The sequence below is a fragment of the Lolium rigidum genome, chromosome 3 (genome assembly GCF_022539505.1).
Source record: "Lolium rigidum isolate FL_2022 chromosome 3, APGP_CSIRO_Lrig_0.1, whole genome shotgun sequence".
In the NCBI taxonomy this organism is placed as follows: domain Eukaryota; kingdom Viridiplantae; phylum Streptophyta; class Magnoliopsida; order Poales; family Poaceae; genus Lolium; species Lolium rigidum.
The window spans coordinates 370,841,052-370,853,856 of NC_061510.1; positions in this window are offsets into that span (position 1 = coordinate 370,841,052).

A 12,805-nucleotide genomic window follows, 5' to 3' on the forward strand; every position below is an offset into this window, starting at 1 on the left:
GTAGAAAACAAGAACATATGGTCAATATTATTGGTTTTGATTTCCGTGTGATGAGAGAGAAGTAATTAAAGTGCATTGGAAAGCTAGGAGTACACTCTTTTGTGGAGAAAGTTTAGAGCTAGATGTACACTTATTTGAGGACGGAGGGAGTACTTTCCACTATGAATGTAGTAACATGAACTAGTAATGTATGCATGACAACACCTTATGTTACTCCCCACTATGAGTAGCCTAATAAAACAGGTGTAGAGGGGTAACCGGGTAAGTTTTCAAAACACAAAATTTGTGACTCAAACACTACTACTACTCCCTCAGTCTCAAATTAACGGCGCCAATTTCCATTCCGATGAATAAGGCGCACGCGTATTGAAAGATAAACATTGTTTGAAAAATATAACAACAAAATCTTGACTAAATTGTACATAATTATTATCGTTGGATTTGTATTAAAAACATTTTCTAATGATGCAAATTTTATACCGTGAATCTTTATATATTTGAAGTAATTTTTGGTTAAAAAATCACAGAAAATGAGGATGGCTTATTCATGGAGTGGAGGCAGTACTTTTTTGTTGCGCCAAGATGCAAGCAGTGCTGGTTGTGCCAGGAGGACAGTTGCGAGTGGTGAGGGATTGTTAATGAGTAGAGATAATAATAATGCTACTTCTACGGGCTAAACTTACGTAATCACAGTTACGGGATTAGGTGGCGAAACGTTGGGGGTTCACGTCCCTGAAATCACGGAAGCTGAGAAATCGCGGGCCAATCCTGTCTAACCAGTTCACGCCATAACTTTTCCCGTAAGAATTTATCCCGTAGGTTTAGCATTTAAGGAGTAAGAATTAACCACATGAACTACTTACAAGTAGAAATAATTAATGAAGAGAGAGAGAGGAGCATATGACCCGAGATAAAACTAGCATGATTAATAACAACACATAACGCAGATGTATCATCTAAATAGAATAACCACAATAAAAACATAGTTTCTTAAACAGAATATCCACAATAATCTAAGCATGATTATGCAAACAAAACATTCACAGTAAGCTAAAAAAACACAACAATCTAAACAAAACATCCACTATAATCTACGTAGAACATAAGACTACTCATAGTAGAAGTAACATAGGTAGTAACATCACACATCTGAATAAATTTTGGTGACATGACATGAGAATAAATGAAGAAAGAGTGTGAGATGGTAACTAGCTATGCTAACATAACATCACACATTTTTAAGATAAGATGAGTCTAGAACCTAATAAATATGACTTTGCATGATACTACTACATATATTTTACCACCCACTATATATGTAGTAACATAGAGTAGTAACATGTGCATGTTACTACTCTATGTTACTCCCCACTATGACTAGTCTAACAAATTAAAACAACATTATGGTAACAAAATATTCACAATAACGTAAATAAATAAAACACCTAGATTAACCGTAGCTATGAAGAACCCTAGTTCATCCGCATGATGACGTCACAAAGGTTATACCTTCAAGTCGGCGGGAGTTCTTCGCCATGCTTGGTCCGGTTGGTTCCTCATTGACGGTGCCGCCCGCGGATCGACACGCCATGGGATGGAGGATCCACCTGTGTCGCTCTGTGTCAGTGCCAAACTAAGCCACACGAATGAGTGCTGCACGTAGTTGACGTGTGTCTTTCCGTTCAACACGCGACCGTTGGGAACCCCAAGAGGAAGGTGTGATGCGTACAGCAGTAAGTTTCGCTCAGTAAGAAACCAAGGTTTATCGAACCAGTAGGAGCCAAGAAGCACGTTGAAGGTTGATGGCGGCGGAATGTAGTGCGGCGCAACACCAGGGATTCCGGCGCCAACGTGGAACCTACACAACACAACCAAATTACTTTGCCCCAACGTGACAGTGAGGTTGTCAATCTCACCGGCTTGCTTTAACAAAGGATTAGATGTATAGTGTGGATGATGATGTTTGCGTAAAACGAGTAGAACGAGTATTGCGATAGATTGTATTCGATGTAAAAGAATGGACCGGGGTCCACAGTTCACTAGAGGTGTCTCTCCGTAAGATAAATAGCATGTTGGGTGAACAAATTACAGTTGGGAAATTGACAAATAAAGAGGGCATGACCATGCACATACATGTTATGATGAGTAGTGTGAGATTCAATTGGGCATTACGACAAAGTACATAGACCGCTATCTAGCATGCATCTATGCCTAAAAAGTCCACCTTCAAAGTTATCATCCGAACCCCCTCCAGTATTAAGTTGCAAACAACAGACAATTGCATTAAGTATGGTGCGTAATGTAATCAACAAATACATCCTTAGACATAGCATTGATGTTTTATCCCTAGTGGCAACAACACATCCACAACCTTAGAAATTTCTGTCACTGTCCCGCATTTAATGGAGGCATGAACCCACTATCGAGCATAAATACTCCCTCTTGGAGTTACAAGTAAAAACTTGGCCAGAGCCTCTACTAATAACGGAGAGCATGCAAGATCATAAACAACACATAGATAGTAGATTGATAATCAACATAACATAGCATTCACTATTCATCGGATCACAACAAACGCAACATGTAGCATTACAAATAGATGATCTTGATCATGTTAGGCAGCTCACAAGATCTAACAATGATAGCACAATTAGGAGAAGACGATGATGTCTACTGACGCTTCTTTTCCTGTAGACAGTGTTGGGCCTCCAAGAGCAGAGGTTTGTAGAACAGCAGCAAGTTTTCCCTTAAGTGGATCACCCAAGGTTTATCGAACTCAGGGAGGAAGAGGTCAAAGATATCCCTCTCATGCAACCCTGCAACCACAAAGCAAGAAGTCTCTTGTGTCCCCAACATACCCAATAGGTGCACTAGTTCGGCGAAGAGATAGTGAAATACAGGTGGTATGAATGTATATGAGCAGTAGTAACGGCACCAGAAAATAGCTTGCTGCTACAACTGGCGTGTAGTTGATGGTGGTAATATTGCAGGCAGTACAGATGCAGTAAAACAGTAAACAAGCAGTGATTGCAGTATTTGGGAACAAGGCCTAGGGATCATACTTTCACTAGTGGACACTCTCAACATTGATCACATAACACAATAAATAGATAGATGCTAGACTCTACACTCTCTTGTTGGATGATGAACACCACTAACTGTGTAGGATTACACGAACCCTCAATGCCGGAGTTAACAAGCTCCACAATATTCGATATTCATGTTTAAATAACCTTAGAGTGCACGACAGATCAACACAACTAAACCAAGTACTAACATAGCATGCACACTGTCACCTTCACGCTACGAAAGGAGGAATAGATCACGTCAATACTATCATAGCAATAGTTAACTTCATAATCTACAAGAGATCACAATCATAACCTACGCCAAGTACTACATGATGCACGCACTGTCACCATTACACCGTGCAGGAGGAATAGACTACTTTAATAACATCACTAGAGTAGCACACATGTAAATTGTGATACAAAACACATTGCAATCATAAAGAGATATAAATAAGCACTTCACTATGCCATTCATAACAGTGAATAAGTATTCTGTGAAATATAGCCTAAGAGACCCACACGGTGCACACACTGTCACCTTTACACACGTGGGACAAGGAGTCTCCGGAGATCACATAAGTAAAATCCACTTGACTGGCATAATGACATCTAGATTACAAGCATCATCATATGGATCTCAATCATGTAAGGCAGCTCATGAGATCATTGTATTGAAGTACATAGGAGAGAGATTAACCACATAGCTACCGGTACAGCCCATAGCCTCGATGGAGAACTACTCCCTCCTCATGGGAGACAACAGCGTTGATGAAGATGGCGGTGGTGTCGATGGAGACGCCTTCCGGGGGCACTTCCCCGTCCCGGCGGCGTGCCGGAACAGAGACTCCTGTCACCCAGATCTTGGCTTCGCGATGGCGGTGGCTCCGGATGGTTTCTCGTACCGTGGCTTTTCCGTATCGAAGATTTAGGTCAGGGACCTTTATATAGGCGAAGAGGCGGAGTCGGAGGGGGTACGGAGCCACCAAACAATAGGGGGGCGCGGGCCCTAGCCTGGCCGCGCCAGCCCCATGTGTGGGCCCCCTGTGGCCCCTCTCTGGCAGCTCTCGGGTGTTCTGGAAGCTTCATGCAATCCTAAGATGCTGGGCGTTGATTTCGTCCGATTCCGAGAATATTTCCTTACTAGGATTTCTGAAACCAAAAACAGCAGAAAACAAAGAACTGGCCCTTCGGCATCTCGTCAATAGGTTAGTTCCGGAAAACGCATAATAATGACATAAAGTATGCATAAAACATGTAGATATCATCAATAATGTGGCATGGAACATAAGAAATTATCGATACGTCGAGACGTATCAGCATCCCCAAGCTTATTTCTGCTCGTCCCGAGCGGTGTAAACGATAACAAAGATAATTTCTGGAGTGACATGCCATCATAATCTTGATCATACTATTGTAAGCACATATAATGAATGCAGCGATCAAAACAATGGTAAATGACATGAGTAAACAAATGAATCATAAAGCAGAGACTTTTCATGAATAGTACCTTCAAGACAAGCATCAATAAGTCTTGCATAAGAGTTAACTCATAAAGCAATAATTCAAAGTAAAGGTATTCAAGCAACACAAAGGAAGATGAAGTTTCAGCGGTTGCTTTCAACTTGTAACATGTATATCTCATGGATATTTGTCAATGCAAAGTAATATAACAAGTGCAATATGCAAGTATGTAGGAATCAATGCACAGTTAACACAAGTGTTTGCTTCTAAGATAGAGAGAAATGGGTAAACTGACTCAACATAAAAGTAGAAGAATGGCCCTTCGCAGAGGGAAGCATTGATTGCTATATTTGTGCTAGAGCTTTGGTTTTGAAAGCAAGAAACAATTTTGTCAACGGTAGTAAGAAAGCATATGTATCATGTAAATTATATCCTACAAGTTGCAAGCCTCATGCATAGTATACCAATAGTGCCCGCACCTTGTCCTAATTAGCTCGGATTACCTGGATTATCATCGCAATACATATGTTTTAACCAAGTGTCACAAAGGGGTACCTCTATGCCGCTGATACGTCTCCGACGTATCGATAATTTCTTATGTTCCATGCCACATTATTGACGGTATCTACATGTTTTATGCATACTTTATGTCATATTTATGCATTTTCCGGCAATAACCTATTAACGAGATGCCGAAGGGCCAGTTGCTGTTTTCTGCTGTTTTTGGTTTCAGAAATCCTAGTAAGGAAATATTCTCGGAATCGGACGAAATCAACGCCGAAGATCTTAGAATTCCCGGAAGCTTCCAGAGCACCGAATAAGGGCCAGAGGGGAGCCAGGGGGCCCCGCCCCACAGGGCGGGGCGGCCAGGGGGGCGCCCCCCTAGTGTGTGGGCCCCCTGTGGCCCCTCCGACTCCGCCTCTTCGCCTATTTAGTCGTCCCTGACCTAAATCCTCGACCCAGTTCGACGAAACCAGAGAAAACCATCCAGAGCCGCCGCCATCGCGAAACTCCAATTCGGGGGACATAAGTCTCTGTTCTGGCACCCTGCCGGGACGGGGAATTGCCCCCGGAGTCATCTCCACCGCCGTCTCCACCGCCATCTTCACCGCCATCGCTGTCTCCATGATGAGGAGGGAGTAATTCACCCCCCCGGGGCTGAGGGCTCCGCTGTAGCTATGTGGTTCATCTCTCTCTTTATGTGATCTAGTTGAATATCATCTATGTGCTACTCTAGTGATGTTATTAAAGTAGTCTATTACTCCTCCATGATGTAATGTTGACAGTGTGTGCATCATGAAGTACTTGGCGTATGCTATGATTGTGATCTCTTGTAGATTATGAAGTTAATTATTACTATGATGGTATTGATGTGATCTATTCCTCCTTTCATAGTGTGATGGTAACAGTGTGCATGCTATGTTAGTACTTGGTTTGGTTATGTTGATCTGTCGTGCACTCTAAGGTTATTTAAACATGAACATCGAATATTGTGGAGCTTGTTAACTCCGGCATTGAGGGTTCGTGTAATCCTACACAATTAGTGGTGTTCATCATCCAACAAGAGAGTGTAGAGTATAGCATTTATCTATTTATTCTGCTATGTGATCAATGTTGAGAGTGTCCACTAGTGAAAGTATGATCCCTAGGCCTTGTTCCTAAATACTGCTATCGCTGCTTGTTTACTGTTTTACTGCATCTGTACTGTCCGCAATATCATCACCATCAACTACACGCCAGCAAGCACTTTTCTGGTGCCGTTACTACTGCTCATATTTATTCATACCACCTGTATTTCACTATCTCTTCGCCGAACTAGTGCACCTATTAGGTGTGTTGGGGACACAAGAGACTTCTTGTTTGTGGTTGCAGGGTTGCATGAGAGGGATATCTTTGACCTCTTCCTCCCTGAGATCGATAAACCTTGGGTGATCCACTTAAGGGAAACTTGCTGCTGTTCTACAAACCTCTGCTCTTGGAGGCCCAACACTGTCTACAAGAATAGAAGCTCACGTAGACATCAAGCACTTTTCTGGCGCCGTTGCCGGGGAGGAAAGGTAAAAGGTACTCACACTCCGGATCTCGGCTACTAAGCTATTTTCCGGCACCGTTGTAAGTACTCGAAGCTATTTCCTTTAGATCCTGCAATTGCATCTTTTTGTTTCTTGTTTTACACTAGTAAGGCATAATGGAATACAACTATGAGCTTTTTAATTTATTTCCTAAGTTAAGACATGAATTATGTGATGCGACAATTAAAGAACCTATGGAACCTCATTTGCATGCTAGTAGCAATGTTATTGGTATGAACGCAATCACTACTAATGCTATGGATAAGTCTAAGCTTGGGGAAGCTAGTTTCTGTGATCTTTTTAGCTTCCCATCTTTAGGGGAGAAAATTTGTTCTAATAATGATTTATCTCCCATATGCGATAACTCTAATGATGCTTATGATATTTTAAATCCACCTACTGCAAGTACTGCTTTCAAGATACCCATGAAAATTATTGAACGTGTTATTAATAACCGCTATGAAGGGGATGGAACTGTCCATCCTGGAGATCATTTACTGTTTTTGCATGAATTATGCGGGTTATTCAAGTGTGCAGGTATCTCTATGGATGAAGTGAGGAAGAAGCTATTCTCTTTTTCGCTGTCTGGTAAAGCGGCGCATTGGTATAAATTGCTGAAGAATAGTCATTCTCTTGGTTGGGAGGAAATTGTACCTCTCTTTTATTCTAAATTTTATCCTCCTCATGAAGTGCATATTGATAGGAATTACATTTATAACTTTTATCCTCGTGATGAAGAGAGTATTTCTCAAGCGTGGGGGAGATTGAAGTCACTAATGCTCAAATGTCCCATTCATGAGCTCCCCCGTAATGTTATTGTTAACAATTTTTATGCGAGGCTTTCAGGACAACACAAGGACTATCTGGATGCCTGTTCAGAGGGATCTTTCACAAGCAAGGAGGTTGAAGCTAGGTGGGATCTTCTTGATCGGACTGAGGAGAACGCTGAAGGATGGGAGAACAACAAAGGTGAAGAGTCAGGTATAAATTATGATTATGAATTTATTGAAGCTTTTATTGATACCGATAAATTTCGAAATATGAGTGCTACTTATGGTCTTGACTCTCAAGTTGCTGCAAATCTTTATAAAGCCTTTGCTTCTCATTTTGAATTGCCTAAAAAGAATTTTGATAAGTATCATGAACCTTTTAAAGAGGCTTGCATGAAGAATGAAATTGTTGTTAATGATTGCAATAAGCATGCTCAAACTCCTAAGAATGCTATTTCCTATAAGCATGTTAATTTTTGTGGAATGCATAGATCTTGTGGAATTAATCAAATCAAAGATGAATATTGTATCCATCATATTAATGAAAAAACTAGAAAGTGGTTTAGGGCTCTAGATGATCTTGGTAAAAAGGTGTGTGCCCTCTATCCTTTTATTTGTGAACTTTGCCATAGAGTGGGTCATTTTAACTTTCAATGCTCCTCCAATGATAATTTGAACCCAATGAGTGCTACAAATTTGTATTGTGATGATGAAATTACTCCTAATCAGCATGATGAACTCACTTTATTTTTGTGGTGTGAAGAGTTATCAAGGAAAATTTCTTTGCTAGATATTAATGATCTTGATATTGATGATGTCCTGCATGGGTGTTTTTCTTATTGCATTGATAATAGCCATACAAATATGTTGGAGATATGCCCAAGAGGCAATAATAAAATGGTTATTATAATATCTTTGAGTTTATGATAATGTTTACATACCATGCTATAATTGTATTAACCGAAACATTGATACATGTGTGTTATGTGAACAACAAAGAGTCCCTAGTATGCCTCTTAACTAGCTTGTTGATTAATAGATGATCATCGTTTCATGATCATGAACATTGGATGTTATTAATAACAAGGTTATGTCATTATGTGAATGATATAATGGACACACCCAATTAAGCGTAGCATAAGATCACGTCATTAAGTTATTTGCTATAAGCTTTGGATACATAGTTACCTAGTCCTTATGACCATGAGATCATGTAAATCACTTATACCGGAAAGGTACTTTGATTACATCAAACGCCACTGCGTAAATGGGTGGTTATAAAGGTGGGATTAAGTATCCGGAAAGTATGAGTTGAAGCATATGGATCAACGAGTGGGATTTGTCCATCCCGATGACGGATAGATATACTCTGGGCCCTCTCGGTGGAATGTCGTCTAATGTCTTGCAAGCATATGAATGAGTTCATAAGAGACCACATACCACGGTACGAGTAAAGAGTACTTGTCAGGAGACGAGGTTGAACAAGGTATAGAGTGATACCGATGATCAAACCTCGGACAAGTAAAATATCGCATGACAAAGGGAATTGGTATCGTATGTGAATGGTTCATTCGATCACTAAAGTCATCGTTGAATATGTGGGAGCCATTATGGATCTCCAGATCCCGCTATTGGTTATTGGTCGGAGTGAGTACTCAACCATGTCCGCATAGTTCACGAACCGTAGGGTGACACACTTAAAGTTGGATGTTGAAATAGTAGAACTTGAATATGGAATGGAGTTCGAATATTTGTTCGGAGTCCCGGATGAGATCCCGGACATCACGAGGAGTTCGGAATGGTCCGGAGAATAAGATTCATATATAGGAAGTCATTTTATAAGATTTAAAATGATCCGGAAGGTTCTATGGAAGGTTCTAGAAGGTTCTAGAAAAATCCGGAAGAAACCACTTTGGAAGACGGAGTACCAAAGGGACTCCACCACCATGTCCGGCCAACCCTAAAGGGGGAGGAGTCCCAAGTGGACTCCCCTAAGGGGGCCGGCCACCCCCTCCCAAGGAAGGGTGGAAATCCCACCTCTAGTGGGAGTCCTAGCTTGGGTAGGTTTCATGTGATATGGAAGGTTTTGGTTTGGGGTCTTATTCGAAGACTTGTAGACCAACTCTTGAGTGTTCCACCTATATAATGAGGGCCAAGGGGAGGGGGCCGGCCACCCCAACAACACAAGGTGGCCGCACCACCTAGATGGTCGGCGCCCCCCTCTCCCCAAACCCTAGCCACCCCACTCCTCCTTCTTCCCCGCACGCTTAGCGAAGCTCCACCGGGATTCTCCACCACCACAGACACCACGCCGTCGTGCTGCCGGATTCAAGAGGAGCTACTACTTCTGCTGTGTAATATCCCAGGTTTAGAGACGATCGAGGGGTAGATTCTAGAAAGGGATGTTCATTGCATTGCAATTTACGGGGAAATTTCGCGCTTTTAAAACAAAACTGCATCGAAGGGGGACAGGTTTCTCTCTCGACACCTTACAGGGTTAGGGTTTCGAGAGTGCGATGAACTTGTTCCTACTTACCTAAATTAGGGTTCTGAGAAGAGAGAAGTGATATTGCATTGAAATCTTAAGTTGCATGATTGAATTATAAGTTAAGATGTATGATTGAATTCAAACCAAGTTTGAATTTGAATTTCAAATTTAAACATCAAATGATCATCACATAATTCAAATTTGAGATAATTTCACAAACAATTATCATTAAGCAAGAATATGAGTAATACAACAATTACATTAAGCTCAATAAGGAAAACTTGAGCTTTATTGATCATCACACACATAATACATTGTCTTTACAATATTCAGATTTGAATTATGGAATTACAACACATTACAAGAATTGATGAAATTGAAATGGAAAAAGGAAAATTACAAGTTATTTAAATGACCTAAACTACATTGTGATCTTCATGAATTCCTTGATCAAAGATGATCTTGAGTTCATCCTGATCAGCACTTGATACCTGCACACATACACAAACAATCAAAGTATTAAGCCAAGTGGCAAAGCCACTTGGCAGGTTAGAAGAAAACTGGAATAGGGTGGATATGATCAAGCTGCCGAGCTGATCCAACCCACCAGCAGAAGTCCCAAGCTGGACTTGCACACACACACAACCAGGCAGCACACAAGGCTGGTGTGCATGTGTAACAACACACAAGGCCATAGTGAGTCACCACAAGCTGCAGGTAGTGCTGTCGACCAACAAGAGCAAGCCAGAAGCATATACAACTTGCCACAGTAAACCCTAGATCATTCCATCGACAACAGCTTCACAGAGTAAGTCACAAGAACAGCAAGAACAGAAGAACAGCCACTGCTGTTCAACCATTCCACAAATACCAGAAACAAATCAGGAATCAAGGTTTGCAAGGAGGAGCAGGGCAAGTGATGTCTACGCCCCCTCCTTTTCCTGTAGACAGTGTTGGGCCTCCAAGAGCAGAGGTTTGTAGAACAGCAGCAAGTTTCCCTTAAGTGGATCACCCAAGGTTTATCGAACTCAGGGAGGAAGAGGTCAAAGATATCCCTCTCATGCAACCCTGCAACCACAAAGCAAGAAGTCTCTTGTGTCCCCAACACACCTAATACAATAGGTGCACTAGTTCGGCGAAGAGATAGTGAGATACAAGTAATATGGATGAGTGTGAGTGGTAATAGCAATCTGAATGAAATATGGCAGCGAGCAAACATTCAACAAAACAGTAGATAAACGGAGATTCGATGCTTGGAAGCAAGGCCCAGGGATCCTGCTTTCACTAGTGGACACTCTCAACAATGATCACATAATAGGACTACTCTACACCCTCTTGTTGGATGATGAACATCATTGTGTAGGATTACACGAACCCTCAATGCCGGAGTTAACAAGCTCCACCATATTCAATGTTCATATTTAAATAACCTTAGAGTGCAAGATAGATCAACACAACCAAACCAAGTACTAACATAGCATGCACACCGTAACCTTCACACTATGAAAGGAGGAATAGATCGCATCAATACCATCATAGTAATAATTAACTTCATAATCTACAAGAGATCACAATCATAGCATAAACCAAGTACTTCATGATGCACACACTGCCAACATTACATCATGGAGGAGGAGTAAACTACTTTAATAACATCACTAGAGTAGCACATAGATAATATTCAACTTGATCACAAAGAGAGAGAGAGAGAGAGATAAACCACATAGCTACAGCGGAGCCCTCAGCCCCGGGGGTGAATTACTCCCTCCTCATCATGGAGGCAGTGATGGCGGTGAAGATGGCGGTGAAGACGGCGGTGGAGATGGCTCCGGGGGCAATTCCCCGTCCCGGCAGGGTGCCGGAACAGAGACTTCTGTCCCCCGAATTGGAGTTTCGCGATGTGGCGGCGCCCCTGGAGTCTTTCTGGAGTTTCGTCAAGCGGTGTTGAAGTTTTAGGTCACGACGGCTTAAATAGGCGAAGAGTCGGAGTCGGAAGAGTCCCGAGGCGACGACACCATAGGGTGGGGTGACCACCCTCCAGGCCGCGCCGGCCTATGGTGAGGAGGCCCTGGGACTCCCCCTGGCTTGCCCTTCTGGCTCCGTGAGTCTTCCAGCGAAATAGAATTTCTGTAATTTTTCTGGATTTTTTCGAGCACTTTGGTTTTTGGGCCTTTTCTGCAATAAACAGACATAATAAACAGAAACTGGCACTGTGGCATCTTGTTAATAGGTTAGTCCAATAAATGCCATAATATGATATAAAGTGCAAGCAAAACATGTAGGTATTGTCATAAAACAAGCATGGAACATCAGAAATTATAGATACGTTGGAGACGTATCAGCATCCCCAAGCTTAGTTCCTACTCGTCCTCGAGTAGGTAAACGATAAAAAGATAATTTCTGAAGTGACATGCTACCAACATAATCTTGATCATACTATTGTAAATCATATGAGATGAATGCAGCGATTCGAAGCAATGTTAATGCAATGAGTAAACAATTAATCATATAGCAAAGACTTTTCATGAATAGTACTTTCAAGACAAGCATCAATGAGTCTTGCATAAGAGTTACTCATAAAGCAATAAATTCTTAGTAAAGACATTGAAGCAACACAATGGAAGATTAAGTTTCAGCGGTTCCTTTCAACTTGTAACATGCATATCTTATGGATAGTTGTCAATGCAAAGCGATATAACAAGTGCAATAAGCAAGTATGTAAGAATCAATGCACGGTTAATACAAGTGTTTGCTTCTAAGATAGAGAGAAATGGGTAAACTGACTCAACATAAAAGTAGAAGAATGGTCCTTCAAAGAGGAAAGCATCGATTGCTATATTTGTGCTAGAGCTTTGATTTTGAAAAACAAGAAACAATTTTGTCAACGGTAGTAATAAAGCATATGTATCATGTAAATTATATCTTACAAGTTGCAAGCCTCAT